Source organism: Phocoena phocoena, chromosome 19 (genome assembly GCF_963924675.1).
Source record: "Phocoena phocoena chromosome 19, mPhoPho1.1, whole genome shotgun sequence".
In the NCBI taxonomy this organism is placed as follows: Eukaryota; Metazoa; Chordata; class Mammalia; order Artiodactyla; family Phocoenidae; genus Phocoena; species Phocoena phocoena.
In genome coordinates this window covers 16,565,723-16,582,024 of record NC_089237.1, presented here as the reverse complement: position 1 = coordinate 16,582,024, position 16,302 = coordinate 16,565,723, and the positions used below count along the sequence as shown (strand labels likewise).

Here is a 16,302-nt window from a genome sequence, read left to right as displayed (position 1 = left end):
AGAATATTTAACTGTCTGAAGGCTATAAAATGTTTTCATTAACAACTTGAAATGTAAAAAATTATTAACTCATTGCTACGCAAAAGAATGAAAATCTCAACAAATCTTTAATGAAAACTTCAGCAGAAGTAATTATATCATTACTTTGAACCCTCTTGCACTGTTGGTGGGAATGTAAATTGATACAGCCATTATGCAGGTTCCTTAAAACACTAAAAATAGAACTACCATATGACCCAGCAATCCCACTACTGGGCATATACCCAGAGAAAACCATAGTTCAAAAGACACATGCTCCCCAATGTTCATTATAGCACTATTTCCAATAGCCAGGACATGGAAGCAACCTAAATGTCCATCAACAGAGGAATGGATAAAGAAGATGTGGTCCATATATACAATGGAATATTACTCAACCATAAAAAGGAATGAGGGCTTCCCTGGTGGCACAGTGGTTGAGAGTCCGCCTGCCGATGCAGGGGACACGGTTCGTGCCCCGGTCCAGGAAGATCCCACGTGCTGCGGAGCAGCTGGGCCCGTGAGCCATGGCCGCTGGGCCTGCGCGTCCGGAGCCTGTGCTCCGCAGTGGGAGAGGCCACAACAGTGAGAGGCCCGCGTACCGCAAAAACAAAAACAAACAAACAAAAAAAAGGAATGAAATTGGGTGGTCTGCAGAGACGTGGATGGACTTAAAGAGTGTCATACAGAGTGAAATAAAGTCACAAAGAGAAAAAAAATATCATATTAACACATATATGTGGAATCTAGAAAAATGGTAGAGATGATCTTTTTTTTAAATAAATTTATTTATTTATTTTTGGCTGCTTTGGTTCTTCATTGCTGTGTGCGGCCGTCTCTAGCTGCAGCGAGCAGGGGTTACTCTCCGTTGTGGTGCATGGGCTTCTCACTGCAGTGGCTTCTCTTGTTGCGGAGCACGGGCTTTAGGTGCACAAGCTTCAGTAGTTGTGGCACGTGGGCTCCGTAGTTGTGGTGCATGGGCTTAGTTACTCCGCGGCGTATGCGCTCTTCCCAGACCAGGGCTTGAACCCATGTCCCCTGCACTGGCAAGCGGACTCTTTAACCACTGCACCACCAGGGAAGCCCGATATAGATGATCTTATTTGCAAAGTAGAAACAGAGACACAGACATAGAGAACAAACGTATGGATACCAAGGGGGAAAGGGGGTTGGGTGGGATGAATTGGAAGATTAGGACTGACATATACACACTATTGATACTATGTATAAAATAGATTACTAATGAGAAACTACTGTTTAGCACAGGGAACTCTACTCAATGCTCTTTGGTGACCTAAATGGGAAGGAAATCCAAAAGAGAGGGGATATATATGTACATATAGCTGATTCACTTTGCTGTACAGCAGAAACTAAAACATTGTAAAGCAACTATACTCCAGTGAAAATTTTTAAAATACTCCTTTCTTTTCCAATTACATATCTGCATGAGACAACAGATTGAATGCAGATGCAGATGTGTGAGAATTACAGCTGTCTTCTAAGTCAGAGATTTGCAAAAATGTAAAACAGTGCCACTCACTATTTTTTTTTATGCCTTGTAAACTATAGTTATATTTTCATAAAGATAGGTTCTTTTTTTTTTAAACATCTTTATTGGAGTATACTTGCTTTAAAATGGTGTGTCAGCCTCTGCTTAAAGATAGGTTCTTTATGATAACCTGTAATGGGCTTTAATGTTATTTTTAAATGACTCAATCAATAAATATTAAAAATTTTTTTAAATATATAATCCTTATGCCAAAGGAAAAAAAAGTTATATCATTACTTACGTGAGAGCCTTTAAAGTGCAGAAAGAGAACTGGCTTCTTCCCATCAAAAAGAAAAAAATTGGGCGGGGGGGTGCGGGTAATCAGGACTCCTCTGGGCATCACTGCATAGTTTTCAAATTTAAATAACATACTTTCATCCAAAGGTCCACTTTAAAAATTGGATTTTTAAAATATATGCTTTATTGTTTACCAAAGAACTCAGTAGGGCAAAATAAATAGAAAAACCCAAAGCGTGTAGTACCTGATTATAAGACCTCATTACAGATAACCGCAACACTCATGAATCCATTGGTCTTCTCTGTGGTGCTTCAGGCCTAGGTTACATCTGTCTAGAGACACAAATTCCTCCACAGGAAAGGGAAGTAGGACAGAATATACGAACTTGCCCCAGAGCCAGCTCAGCTAACAAGTCTCACTCAATTTTGTGCTTCCTGAAAAATAACATTTTATAACTGCACTATTCAATAAAGTAACCACTAGACACATATGGTTATTAAAATTAAAACTAATTAAAATTTTAAAATTCAGGTGCACTAGTCACATTTCAAGTGCCACATGTGGCTATTAACTGTCACTGAAGAAAGTTTCATTAGATGGTGCTAGTCTAGAGCAGTGTGAGAAAGGCCATCAGTAATCCGTGTCTTCAGGCCTATGGAACCACTCTGCTATAAACTCCTGAAATAATAATTTCTATTAAAATTGTGAAGTCCTGTGGGACTAGAAGTGATGGATAGAAATAAGCTAAATTTGTGTGTCCTATAGTAATCTTGCAAAGAGCATGGAGGGATACCCTTCACATTATCCATCTCAAATCAGTAACTATTCACATAGGTGACATCCCTTAGGGCCTTAAAATGCCTTTACAAACTTATATTGAAAAAGAAAAAAAAACTGAGCTCCCATTTTGGTTTTTTGAGGGGAAAAAAAGAAACACAAAGGAAAATATAAAAGGCTGACAGCACTAAATAGTGGCAAAGATGTGATGCAGTTTCTTATAAGGTTAATGTGACCCAGCAGATCTACCCCTAGGTTTTCAGCAAAGAGAAATGAAAACATACAGCCACACGACTACTGGTACACAAACGGTCACAGCAACTTTATTCATAATAGTCAAAAGCTGAAATAACACGAAGATCTACCAACAGTTGAATGGATAAACAAATTGTGGCACAGCCACACAACGGAACACTACCCAGCAATTAAAAAGAAACCACCTACTGATATATGCAACAACATGAGTAAACCTCAAAAACATAATGCCAAGTAAAGCCAGATGCTTATATAATATAGGATGAACTCTTTTTTGCATCACCTTGTAATTACATGAAATCATAGAAGAAGCAAAATTAATCTAGAGTAACAACCACACACACACAATCAGTGATTGCCTGGGGCCGGGGTGAAATGAACAGCAGAAAAGCATGAAGTAATTTTCTGAGATAACAGAAATGTTCTGTATCTTGATTGTATTTTATTGTATATAGGTTATACCTCAATAAAGTTGAGAAGTGATGGTCTGATTTTTTAATGGCTGGGCAATCACCAATAATTCCCATGTAAAGACAGTATAAATGTTCAAACAAGAAAACATAGTTTAGGTACAAGGTACATACACACATGCAACAAAGACCTAGACCTTGGTACATCTGTACTCAGGTAGGCCTACTGGAAAAGAGAGCCAACTAGGTCTGCAGAAGATTCAGTTCTCTCCTCAACCAGTCCTCATCCAAGCTGTAGGAATAAACAGAACTAGGAGAATGGCCAGATCTACCTCTAAAGGCCAGTCTAAGGTTGCTGACCATATTGGCCTGCTAGTCCTGGGCACAGGATGTGAAAAGAGGAAGCATAAAACCTACAACTCCTGGCATGAATGTCCCATACTAACCATCAGACTGGCAATTCTTCCTCCTGAGAAAAGTAAGATTGTTTGTTTTCCCTGTAATAACTCTTCCACTAAGACGCAAGGGAATTTGATCTAAAGTTCTACTCTCCCTATGGGCAGGAATGGAAACAGAAGGACATAGGAATAAATGCACAACCACCCAAACATACACAAGAGAATTAAGTGAAGTATTCTTATTTACTTGATATAGAGTAAATAATAAATCTCAGCTATTATTATGACCATCATAGAGATATTCAGTAAAGAATTATTTGTAATAGAAAAAAAAATCACAGTCTAAAGCTAAATAAGTGCCGTGAATAGGCGCATGGTTAAAAGTATCACAACTATGCAGCCATTTAAAAGGTCAAGGTACCTCTGTATGTACTGACAAGGGAAATGTCCACAATATAGAATTAAGTTTTAAAAAAGAAATAAAATAGCATGTAGAGTAAGTTTTTAATAAAAAAGATACACACTAAATTAGTTACCACTGAGGTGAAACAAGAAGGTATAAATGAAACACCTTCGCTTTTCACAATTCTGAATGGTTGGAACTGTTTTTTACAATAAATTGTTTTTTACAATAAATAACCCTTATGTTAGGAAAATAATTTTAAATATAGAGAACTTTTATGTACAAAGTTGTCCTCTACAGGATTACTTTAACGGTGATGAATTAGAAGCAAACTAAAAGTCCTATTTCAAAGTGATGGTCAATGAAAACTAAAACATATCCACTTAATTAAATATCATATCCTCATATTATTCAAATCACAGGATAGTATATGTATACATGTATATATATACATATATATATATATATAAATTTCACTTTTAGTTTTATTTTTTTATGTATAGCAAAGAAATTAAATAAAAACACACCAGGGCTTCCCTGGTGGCGCAGTGGTTGAGAGTCTGCCTGCCAAACCAGGGGACGCCAGTTCGTGCCCCGGTCTGGGAGGATCCCACATGCTGCGGAGCGGCTAGGGCCGTGAGCCACGGCCACTGAGCCTGTGCGTCCGGAGCCTGTGCTCCGAAACGGGAGAGGCCACAACAATGAGAGGCCCGCGTACTGCAAAAATTAATTAATTAATTAAAAATAAAAACACACCAAAATGTAAAAAACAATTGTGATTGGACAATGGGACTATGAGTGACTTATTTTCTTCCTTTCTGCATTTTCCAAGTTAAAAAATATAGATAGCTGCTATTTTACTACCCAAATTAAAATTTTTGTATTAAAGTTAATTGATGGTATACTTCATTTCAGACCTCTGTTTCTGCATAGACAGTGATGACCTCACACATTAGGAAAATAACTGGAAGGACATGCTTAATAAAAGGACACTGTCATTATTCATGAAATATAAGACATGGTCTCATAATTTGCTTATGTGTGTTTTTTCTTTATAATTAAACCATGTAGGTTAAATCTAATTCTCTTTGACTACAGTGTGGCAAAGATTTTTGTATATAAATTAAGAAAACATACTTTTTAATAAACTCTGTAAGAAATTACAAGATATGGTCTGAAACACAGAATCTTTTGATAGATATACAAAGAGTTAAAATTTTATTTATACTGGGCAGATTAACCAATGACTGAGCATCAAAATGAACACCAAGTCATAAGCCAGTTAACTAAATCCTTGGCTCTGTGAATAAATAATTTCCTCTCCAAGACTGCATTAACTTGGGAAAGTTCATTAATGCCTCAAAATACATTACTTTAAAATTTGGAGAAGTACCTGGTACAATAGTTAGCACATAATAGACACTCAATAAATATTTGTGGAATTAAAAAATTGGTAGGGCTTCCCTGGTGGCACATTGGTTGAGAGTCCGCCTGCCGATGCAGGGGACACAGGTTCGTGCCCCGGTCTGGGAAGATCCCACATGCCGCAGAGCGGCTGGGCCCGTGAGCCATGGCCGCTGGGCCTGCGCGTCCGGAGCCTGTGCTCCGCAACGGGAGAGGCCACAACAGTGAGAGGCCCGCGTACCGCAAAAAAAAAAAAAAAGAATATCCAAGTAAATGTAGAGATATATGATGTCATTCTATGCAATGACTCAATACTGTAAGGATATCATCAACTCCAAATTAACCTATAAACTTAATGTAATTATAAGAAAATCCAGTGGGACTTCAGCAAATTCAATCTAAACTGTAACTGGCAAAGTTTTATAAATGTAACAGGCAAAATGAGAAGGGAACAAAATTTTTTTTTAATTTGTGAAAGTAGCCAAGAAAAATTTCACAAAGAACGAGACTGGCCCTACTAGACATCAAAACATGCCGTACACAGTAATTAAAACAATTTAGTGGAATTCCCTGGTAGTCCAGTGGTTAGGCTCCACGCTTTCACTGCCGAGGGCCGGGGTTCAATCCCTGGTTGGGGAACTAAGATCCCGTGGCCAAAAAAAACTAAAATTAAATAAAGTAAAACAATGTATTGTAGTATTAGTACAGAAACAGAGTTCAATGGAGTAGAACAAACAATCCAGAAATAGAACCAGGTGAGAACTTGATATGTGAGATTTAGAATCAGTAGAGGAAAGCTGAACTATTCAATAAATGGCACTGAGGTGAATGATTATCCACTTGGTGGCTGGACTGCAGGAGTGTCAATAATAATAGCTAATGTGTTTTGAGAGCTTATTACACGCCAGGCGCTGTTGCTTTACACACCTGCAAACACCCAGCCCTCGCTCTAGCTAACATTTTTGTTTTCTCATAGGAAAATTACTTCTCTCTAAATGATTTTTAAAATATGACTCATTCTGAATTTTGTATACTTAGAAGATAAAAAAATCTAATTTTAAAGTGAATAAACTAAAGATTGTGTGTTTTAATCCTATAGCTACCTCTAATTTGATTCAAGCTCGTACTGTAGCTCCATTTGGTCACATTCAAGGATCACAGCATTCTATTCTTAACCTTACAGAACCATCTTAAGGCACATATCTCAAATGTATAAGGAGGTAGAATCCCTCATCTGTAGGTTTGATGACAACCCGCCTATCCAGCCTTTGGTCTTTCGCCTCTTGGGTCACTGACAGTAAGCCTCTCTCATTCCAGAGGCAGGTCCACACCCCTCATAGTGACTTAAAAAGCAAAAGTTCCTTAATTCTCTTACCTCAAATTATCAACCTTTCTCTCTTCACTTTACAACCAAATTTCTCAAGTCTCCCTTCCTTGCCTCCCATCTTCTCATCCTCTGGCAATCTTCTTTGAAATCCTCTCCAGCAACTACTTTACTGCAATGGCTCTTCCAAGTCACCAATGCCTTTCTAATTGAGAAACTCAGTGGTATCTCCCTCTCCTCAGTATTCATTTTGTTTCTCTGGCTGTCCTAACATCATCATTATCCTTTCAATTCATTCAAATTCACAATTTCAAGGTCATTCTCCCCTTCACCATCCAATCCACTCATGCACGTGCATACATACACACAAATTGGGGCCAAGACCTATTAATTCTACTTCTGCTCTGTAACTTGCATTTGATTCCTCCCTTCCATCCTCACAACTGTTGATCTATTTCAGCCAACATCACCTCTCTCCTAAAAAAACTGCGATAACCTAATTGGTTTCCCTGACTCTAATTTCTCTTCTCCAATTCAATCTTCTGTCTGCCACCAGACATGGCCTAAAACTAAAAATGTGATTCCTAAATAATAAAGCCCATGTATTGATACTTCATATTCCTAACTCCATACCTTTCTTTTATACTACCCCTTTTGCCTGAATTTCCTATTCCAAACCCCTTCCACCTATGGAATCTTACCCATCTTACAAAGCCAAGTCTATGCAACTCTTTATTTGGTTCCTAGTAAGACTGGGTATCTCCCATATCTCTATTATTTGTGCTTCTCCAACAGTCTTATCACTACTTATCACCAGCTGCCTTAAACTACTTAGTTGAGTACCACTATTCTAAGCTCTGGCATGCCTGTGCCACCCAGTATATGCAACGTTAGTTGAAGTGTTTATTAGCATTTTTTGAGATACACTTCTGCTGTGGTTTGATGTTTGTCTTCCCAAAATCCATATGTTGACAACCTAATGCCCAAGGCTATGGTATTAGAAGGTGAGGCCTTTGGGAGGTGAGTAGGTCAAGAACCCTCATGAATGGAATTAGTACCTTTATAAAAGAGGGCCCAGAGAACTAGCTTGTCCCTTCCAGCAGGTGAGGATGCAATGAGAAGTCTGTGACCCAGAAGAGGGCCCTCACTCAACCATGCTGGCACCCTGATCTTGGACTTCCAGTCTCTAAAACTGTGAGAAATAAATTTGTTGTTTATAAGCTACCCAGTCTCTGGTATTTTGTTACAGCAGCCCAAACAGACTAAGACAAGTTCATATAACATAAAATTCATCACTTTAAAGTGTACACTTCAGTGATTTTTAGTATATTCACTACATTGTGCAATTATCACCACTATCTAATTCCAGAACATTTCTAGCACTCCAGAAAGAAACTCTGTACCTATTAGCTATTTAATCCCCATTCTCCCCTCCCTCATCCCTTGGCAACCACTAATCTACGTTCTATCTCTATGGATTTGCCTATTCTGAACATTTCATATAAATAGAATCATACAATCTGTCATCTTTGTGATTGCGTCTTTCAATTAGCATAATATTTTCAAGATCATCTATGTTGTAGCAAGTGACAGCACTCCATTCCTTTTTGTGATCATATTCCACTGTATGGATAACCCACATTTGTTTTATCTATTCATTAGCTGATGGACATTGGGTTATTTCCACGTTTTGGCTATTATGAATAATGCTGCTATGAACATTCATGTACAAGTTTATGTATGAACATATATTTTCAACTCACTTGGTTATATAGCTAGAATTGCTGGATCATTCTATGTTTAACTTTTTGAAGAACTGCCGAACTGTTTCCCACAATGGCTGCTCCATTTTACATTTCCACCAACAGTGTATGAGGGTCCCAAATTCTCTACACTGTCACCAACACTTTTTTTTTTTTTAACTATAGCCATCCTAGTGGGTGTGAGGTAGTATCCCATTGTGGGATTTGATTTATATTTCTCTAATGACTATGATGCTGAACATCTTTTCATGTGCTTATTGGTCATTTTCGTATCTTTTTTGGAGAAATACCTATTCAAATCCTCTGCCCATTTTAAAAGAGTTTCTTTTTATTGTTGAGTTATAATGGTTCTTTATACATTCTGGATACTAGACCATTATCAGACATATGATTTATAAATATTTTCTCCCATTCTGTGGGTTGTCTCCTCACTTTCTTGATGCATGATAATTTTAAATTTTGATGAAGTCTAATTTATCTATTTTTCCCTTTGGTGCTTGTGCTTTTTGTGTCATATCTTTTTTTAAAAAATCACTGTTTAATGCAAGGTCATGCAGATTTTCACCTTTGTTTCCTTCTAAGAATTTTATAGATTTAGATCTTTGACCCATTCTAAGTTCATGTTTGTATGTGGTGTGAGGTAAGGGTCCAGGTTCATTCTTTTGCATGTAGATATCCAGTTGTCTCAGCATCACTTGTTAAAAAGACTATTCTTTCCCCACTGAATGGTCTTGGCCCTCTGTTGAAAATCAATTAACCATAAATGTATGGTTTTCTTCTGGACTCTCAATTCTATTCCACTGGTTTACATGACTATGTGACTATCCTTAGGCCAGTGCTATATCATCTTGATTACTGTACTTTATAATAAGTTTTGAAATCAGGAAGTGTATCCTCCAACTTTACTCTTCTTTTTCTTTTTCAAATTGTTGTGGCTAAAATGGCTTTGCAACTCCATATGAATTTTAGGATCAGCTTGTCCACTTCTGGGAACAAAGCAGTTGGAATTTTGAAAGAGGCTGCACTGAATTTATAGATCAATTTGGGGAGTATTCCGATCCATGAACAGATTTTCATCTACGTTTCCTTCTAAGAAGATGTCTTTCCATGTATTTAGATCTTTAATTTCTTTCAATGTGTTTTACAGTTTTCAGTGAACAAATCTTACAATTCTTTGGTTAAACTTAGTCATAGGCATTTTGTTCTTTTTGATGCTATTGTAAATGGAACTGTTTTCTTAATTTTATTTTCAAATTGTTCATTGCTAGTGTATAGAAATGCAACTGATTTTTGTACATTGATCTTGTATCCTGCAACTTTATGGGATTCATTTTTTAGCTCTATGTTTTTTTCTTGTAAATTCTTTCATCTGTATATAATTTTCTTTCTTTCTAATTTGAATGCCTTTTTTACTCTTTTACTTGCTTAACTGCCCTATCTAGAACCTCCAAAATAGTGTTGAATAGAAGTGTAAGACAGCAGACATCCTTATCTTGTTCCTGATCTTAAAGGGGAAGGCTTTCAGTGTTCACCAGTAAGTATGATGTTAGCTGAGGGTTTCTGTGCTAGTTGAAATATATTTGTTGAACTGAATTTTGAGAGTGCCAACTCATAAGGTTGCTCTGAGAGTCTAACAAGAAAGGATCTGTGAAGGTGTTTTCAAAACTGTAAAATACCATTCATTCAATTTAAGATATTCTTATTTAGTAACTTAGTGTTCTTACTCTGAAAAGTTTACTCCAAATGTTCTAAAAGAAATCAAAACAATATTTGTGAAGCTTTTTTTTTTTTATTCCCAACATCCTGATGAAAGTTTGGCACCTACGTTCTTTTGAAGGGTGAAGAAGGAGAGAAGAATTTTTGGAGAAGGAATCAGAACAAGGATCCCAGGCCTTAGAGCCTCTCCCCAGTCCCAACCCCTAAGTCCCATATCTCTGGGCTCTTCCCTTAGCGAGACACAGGGCATTCAGGAAAGCAGAAAGTTAGAGATGCAAGACAGGCAAGAAGCAAGAGGCAGCATGGTACAGAAGGTGGAACACAAGTTTCAGTAGAAAAAGTTAGCTGTGATTTCAGTTGTTCAGAAAAAAAAAAGAAAAAAGTGAGATACCCGAAAATATTAGAAAGTCTACTAAATTTCACACCTTCAAAGCTGCAAAATCTATTGAGTTACATCCATATTAATCTAAACTGCTGATGTTAATCTGAGTCACTATAATTAAACATGCTAATAATTCATGATGCAAGTGCCTGTAATACTGAGAGGTTTCTCTGTTTAATAAACTCAGCTTGATAGTATAAGAATAATATAATGGTATTATTTATATTTTTTGGTTATTTAGAAATAATTATTTATAAATAATTGAGTAAAAGATTGGCTGTCGGAAGGCAAAAAGGAATTACTACCCTACTTTTGTTCAATGGAACAAATATTTAATGAATACCTATAATGTTCCAGGCACTGTGCTCTGTGCAGGAGATGTTCAATTAACAATGAAGTAGTGACTACTTTTTATATTTTTTGAATACTGAATAAAAATAAAATATTTATTAAAAACGTAAGATATAAAATACCAAGAAACAATCACCATGTTCCTACCACCTAGTTTAAGGAAAAGAACATTACCACTTCTTTAAATCAACTTTTTATTAAAGAAAACATAGATACAGAAAAGTACACACATTGTGTTTGGCTCAAAGAATTTCTGCAAAGTGAACACACCCAGGGTAACCAACACCCAGTTAAAGAAAGAGAACATTACCAACATCCCATACTGCCCCCTCCTAATCACTAGCTCTTCACCCCCAACCACAGATAACTGCTATCTTGTTTCTACCACCAGAGATAGAAATCAGAGTTTAGCCTGTTGAAAACTTTATATAAATGGAATCATGTAGCTTGTATTATTTTGTGTGTGACCTCTACCCATCAATATTATGATTGTCAACACTCATCCATTTTGTTGCATGTAGCAATAGTTCATTTTCCTTGCTTTTTACAGTATATAATTATATGAATATACCACCATTATTTATCCGTGAGTTGTTTCCAGTTTTTAATTATGAATACTGTCACTAATAACATTACATGTCTTTTGAATAATATATGTATGCATTTCAATTGGATAGCTATACTCCCACCCCCACCCCCACATACACCCACTCCAGAAGAACTGCTGGATCGCAAGCATACATGCACACATTCAGCCTTAGGGAATTTTGCCTAAGGTATACAAAGTGATGTTTTGATATAAGTATACCTTGTGTAATGATTACCACAACAAGCTAATAAACATATCCATCACCTCACAAAGTTACTTCTGTGTGTGTGTGTGTGTGTGTGTGTGTGTGTGTGGTAAGAACACTTAAGATCTACTGTCTTAGCACACTTCTTTGGCGGCCCAGTGGTTAAGACTCCGTGCTTCCAACACAGGCAGCACAGGTTCGATCCCTTGTCAGGAACTAAGACCCCACAAGCCACCCAGCACGGCCAAAAAAAAAAAAAGAAAGAAAAAGAAAGATCTGCTGTCTTAGCAAATTTCAAGAATACAACATTTTTTAATTAACTATAATTACCATGCTATCTAGCATTGCAAATATTTTCCATGGAAAGGTCAGTCAAGGTACCTAATTCTCCATACTGCAGGAAATAACTTATGCTTTCTTAAACGTCTGAAAATTGGATACAGGTGAAGAAGGTATTAAAGGAAAGGTAAGACAATAACGCTGAAATCTAGAAATAACAAGGTTGAGTATACATTTGGAAGGAAATCTGGAGAAAAAAATCTCGAACAATTTGTTAAAGTAAATTGGAGAGCTCAAAATCCTAAGTCAATGGTCCTCAACTTTAGCATACAACATCTTCAGAACTGTTAAGGGATTGCAGGGGCCCCACCTCCAGTATTTCTAATTTAATCAACCTCTGTGGGGTAAGAGAATCTGCACTTTTAACAAGTTCTCAGGTGATGCTGATTAGCTGGTCTGCAGATTCCACTTTGGGAATCATTGCACTAAGAGAAATAAACTTCATAAAAACAGAAATAATGGCAGGTTCATTTCCTTCTACAATAGAAGAGAAGAAAATACGGAAAAGAGACTTCAATAATGCTCTTGGTCCATTTCATCCTTTAACTCGGTAAAACTTTATAGTAAAGTTTATTTTGATGCTTTTTAAGTAGTAAATTGATTGGAAGTCTATATAAACAAAAAAGTTATCACACTCAATATTTGCAGATCGAGAAAAGGACTGTATCGGAGGCCAGTAGCTATTTAAAGTTAGATCTATGCTATATTAATGATTTGGATAACAGAATAAACAACAGTATTCAATAATTGGCAGAGAACATAACATTAAAATCCAACTACAGACACTGTCCAAAATGATAATTTACTAAGGTATACAGAAATAAACATTCACCCATTCAACAATCATTTACTAAATAACACTTTCATGCCAGGCTTTGTTCTAAACAGTGGGATCTAAGTCTGCTATCATCTCAAAAAATTTTGTCAATATTATTCTCTAGGAGAAAAGTAACTAGGATAACTAAATCGTTTTAATCTCCGCACTCAGGTGTTTTTTTGGAAGACCCAGAATTAGTGATAAGTTTTATTTTCATTGCTTGTCAAACCAAGTAAGAAAATGTTTGCTCATATGCCCATAACACTAAAAACACTTTACACTTTTAAAAAATCCACCAGCGATGGGAATTCCCTGGCGCTCCAGTGGTTAGGACTCTGCACTTTCACTGCCGAGGACCCGGGTTCAATCCCTCATGGGGGAACTAAGATCCCATAAGCCACTTGGCCAAAAATAAATTAATTAATAACAAATTAAAAAATAATAATCCATCAGTGAAATCCTAAAATTCTCTTTAATATTTAGTGATTTTATAAAGAAGTGAATGTTGGATTTCAAAAATGACAACTTATTTCTTACTTTAATTATTTTCTCCATTACCAAAGATCTACATAGCTAGTGCAAATTACATCAGAATTTTAGCACTTCATTCCGAATTGAGCAAAGGACCCAAACACCCTGCATTACTCATAAACAGCTAATGCTAATTCATCTGATTGCAAATCTATAGGGCACAAAGTTGCGATAAATTATTAGCACTTTTTGCTTAATGGCAAAAAAACAGGAAAGAAAGGAGGGAGGGAAGGATGGGCAGGGAGGGAGGGAAGGATGAGCAGGGAGGGAGGGAAGAAAATCAGCTTACAGCTTCCTAGAGTAATCCAGCTAAATTTTATTGAAATGATCTTTGTATCTGCCCTTATAAAATACTATAAGGAAAAATGTAAATCAATGGCAAAAGATAAATTTAAATATAAAATTTTTTTAAAGGAGGGATTAAGTTGCTCATAAACTTCATATGGAAAAGGGCAAGAAATGCCAAATGAAGAAAAATGAGGGGGACTAACACTACCAGATAGCAAGAATAATTTTAAAGCTATGGTAATTAAAACAGTGGTATTGGTGCACATACAGACAAACAGAATAATGAAACAGAATAGAGTCTAGACTTACAGTGGATATAAAACAGAGGTAGCATTACAAATCAGTGGGAAAAAGGATGGAGTCAATACATGACATTGGGACAACTGGTTATACATACGGAAAAGATAAAATTAGCTTCCTAATTCACACCAAACACAAAAATAAATTCCAGATGAATCAAACACCAAAACCTTTTAAAAGAAAATCTTTCTAATTTCAAAGTGGGAAACGATCTGTTTTAAAACATACAAGTACACTAATTATAGAGGTTTAAAAAAAATGGGTAGTTATAACTAAAATAAAATTTAAATCTAAAACTCTGCAAACATGAAAAGATCACCACTGAACAGCCCAAAATAAAAAAAATGGGCAAAGGACATGCAAACATAATTCACAGAAGAGGAAACTCCGAAGACCAATATGAAGAATGCTCAATCTCACTAGTAATCAGGAAAAAAATGCAAATTTAAACAATAATATTATTTTACCCCTATCATATTGTAAAAATTAAAATGTCTGCAATATTAAGTGCTGGAGAGGACATGAGTATCAGGCACTCATATACTGCTGGTAAGACTGCAAACTATTACAACTAGGTAAAGATAAAGGTCACTGATCACCCAACAATTCTATGTAGCTATTCTACATAGGGTAAATGTCCACGTCTCTAGACATACATCTTAAAGAAACTGTTACACTCATATGTAAGGAGACATATACAAGAATGTGTGCACCAGGAGAAATAAAATTGAAAACCACCTAAATTGTCCTCTGATAAGAAAACAGATAATTGTGGTATATTTACAAAATAGAATACTACACAATAAACAGAATTAACTAGCTCTATGTAATTTCAACATGACTAAATCTCAATTTTAAATGAAAAAATGCACGCTGTACAAGGAAATATACATTATGACACCACTATATACATTTTTAAAACACAAAAAACAATATATTAGTTATGGGCACAAACATACGTAGATGTGAACAGAAAGGATTTATACCAACTTTAGGGTAGTGGTTACTTCTGGAAAAGGTCAGTGGAAAAAAAAAAAAGGTCAGTGGAATCAAGAAGGGATACAAAGGGGATTCAATTGAATCTATAAGGTTTTATTTCTAAAAGTTAAAAGATATAGAGCAAATTTCACAGTATGTAAACTTCCCTGGTGGTGCAGTGGTTAAGAATCCGCCTGCCAATGCAGGGGGCATGGGTTCAATCCCTGGTCCGGGAAGATCCCACATACCGCGGAGCAACTAAGCCCAGGCGCCACAACTACTGAGCCTGCACTCTAGAGCCCTCGTGCCATAACTATGGAAGCCCATGCGCCTAAAGCCTGTGCTCTGCAACAAGAGAAGCCACCGCAATGAGAAGCACGTGCACCGCAACGAAGAGTAGCCCCTGCTGGCCGCAACTAGAAAAAGCCCGCGCACAGCAACGAAGACCCAACGTAGCCAAAACTAAATAAATAAAACAAATAATTTTTTTATAAAAAGAAGGGATACAAAGGGGATTCAACTGGATCTATAAGGTTTTATCTCTAAAAGATACAAAGCAAATATCACAATACGTAGACACAATCTGGATGATGGGCACATAGATATATGTATGTTATACTATTTTCTGTACTTTTTATCATGCTTGAAATCTCTTAAGGCGCATATGAATTATTCTTGTTTAAAGTGCATAGAGCTAGAAATAGTTATAGTCACACAAGGAATATTTAGTTTGCATCATAAAAAAATAAGTTGAAAATGAGTTTAAATCACTAGGAAATTGAAGGCAGTGTAAGGTAGGTCTCAGAGCCCATTCAAGGGCATTAATACTGAAGTAGGATAAAGGACCTCATTAAGAGATTTTAACCTATACACTATACCCAGAGTATGGACCCTTAAGAACAGCCTTATAGGGACTTTCCTGGTGGAATGGTGGTTGAGAGTCCGCCTGCCAATGCAGGGGACACGGGTTCGAGCTCTGGTCTGGGAAGATCCCACGTGCCACGGAGCAACTAGGCCCGTGTGCCACAACTACTGGGCCTGCGCTCTAGACCCGCGAGCCACAACTACTGAAGCCCACGCGCCTAGAGCCCGTGCTCTGCAACAAGGGAAGCCACTGCAGTGAGAGGCCCGTGCACCACAACAAAGAGTGGCCCCTGCTCGCCACAACTAGAGAAAGCCCACGCACAGCAACAAAGATCCAACACAGCCCCCCAAAATAATAAATAAATAAATAATAATAAAAAAAAAAGAACAGCCTTATAGCAAG

General features: G+C 36.8%; 1 protein-coding gene across 3 annotated transcripts in view; it reads right to left on the bottom strand.

Moving 5' to 3' along the window:
• NSF (N-ethylmaleimide sensitive factor, vesicle fusing ATPase) overlaps positions 1-16,302 on the bottom strand; it is a 158,373-nt gene that overhangs the window by 137,271 nt on the left and 4,800 nt on the right. Inside the window, exon 1 of one of the 3 annotated variants that reach the window (XM_065897815.1) lies at positions 3,755-3,763. The exons of 1 other annotated variant lie outside the window; for it this stretch is intronic. The gene's annotated coding sequence lies outside the window, so the exon portion shown is untranslated. Of the gene's footprint in view, positions 1-2,190; positions 2,221-3,754; positions 3,764-16,302 lie in introns of those variants that run through there. One more of the 3 variants, XM_065897814.1, reaches the window with a different exon arrangement.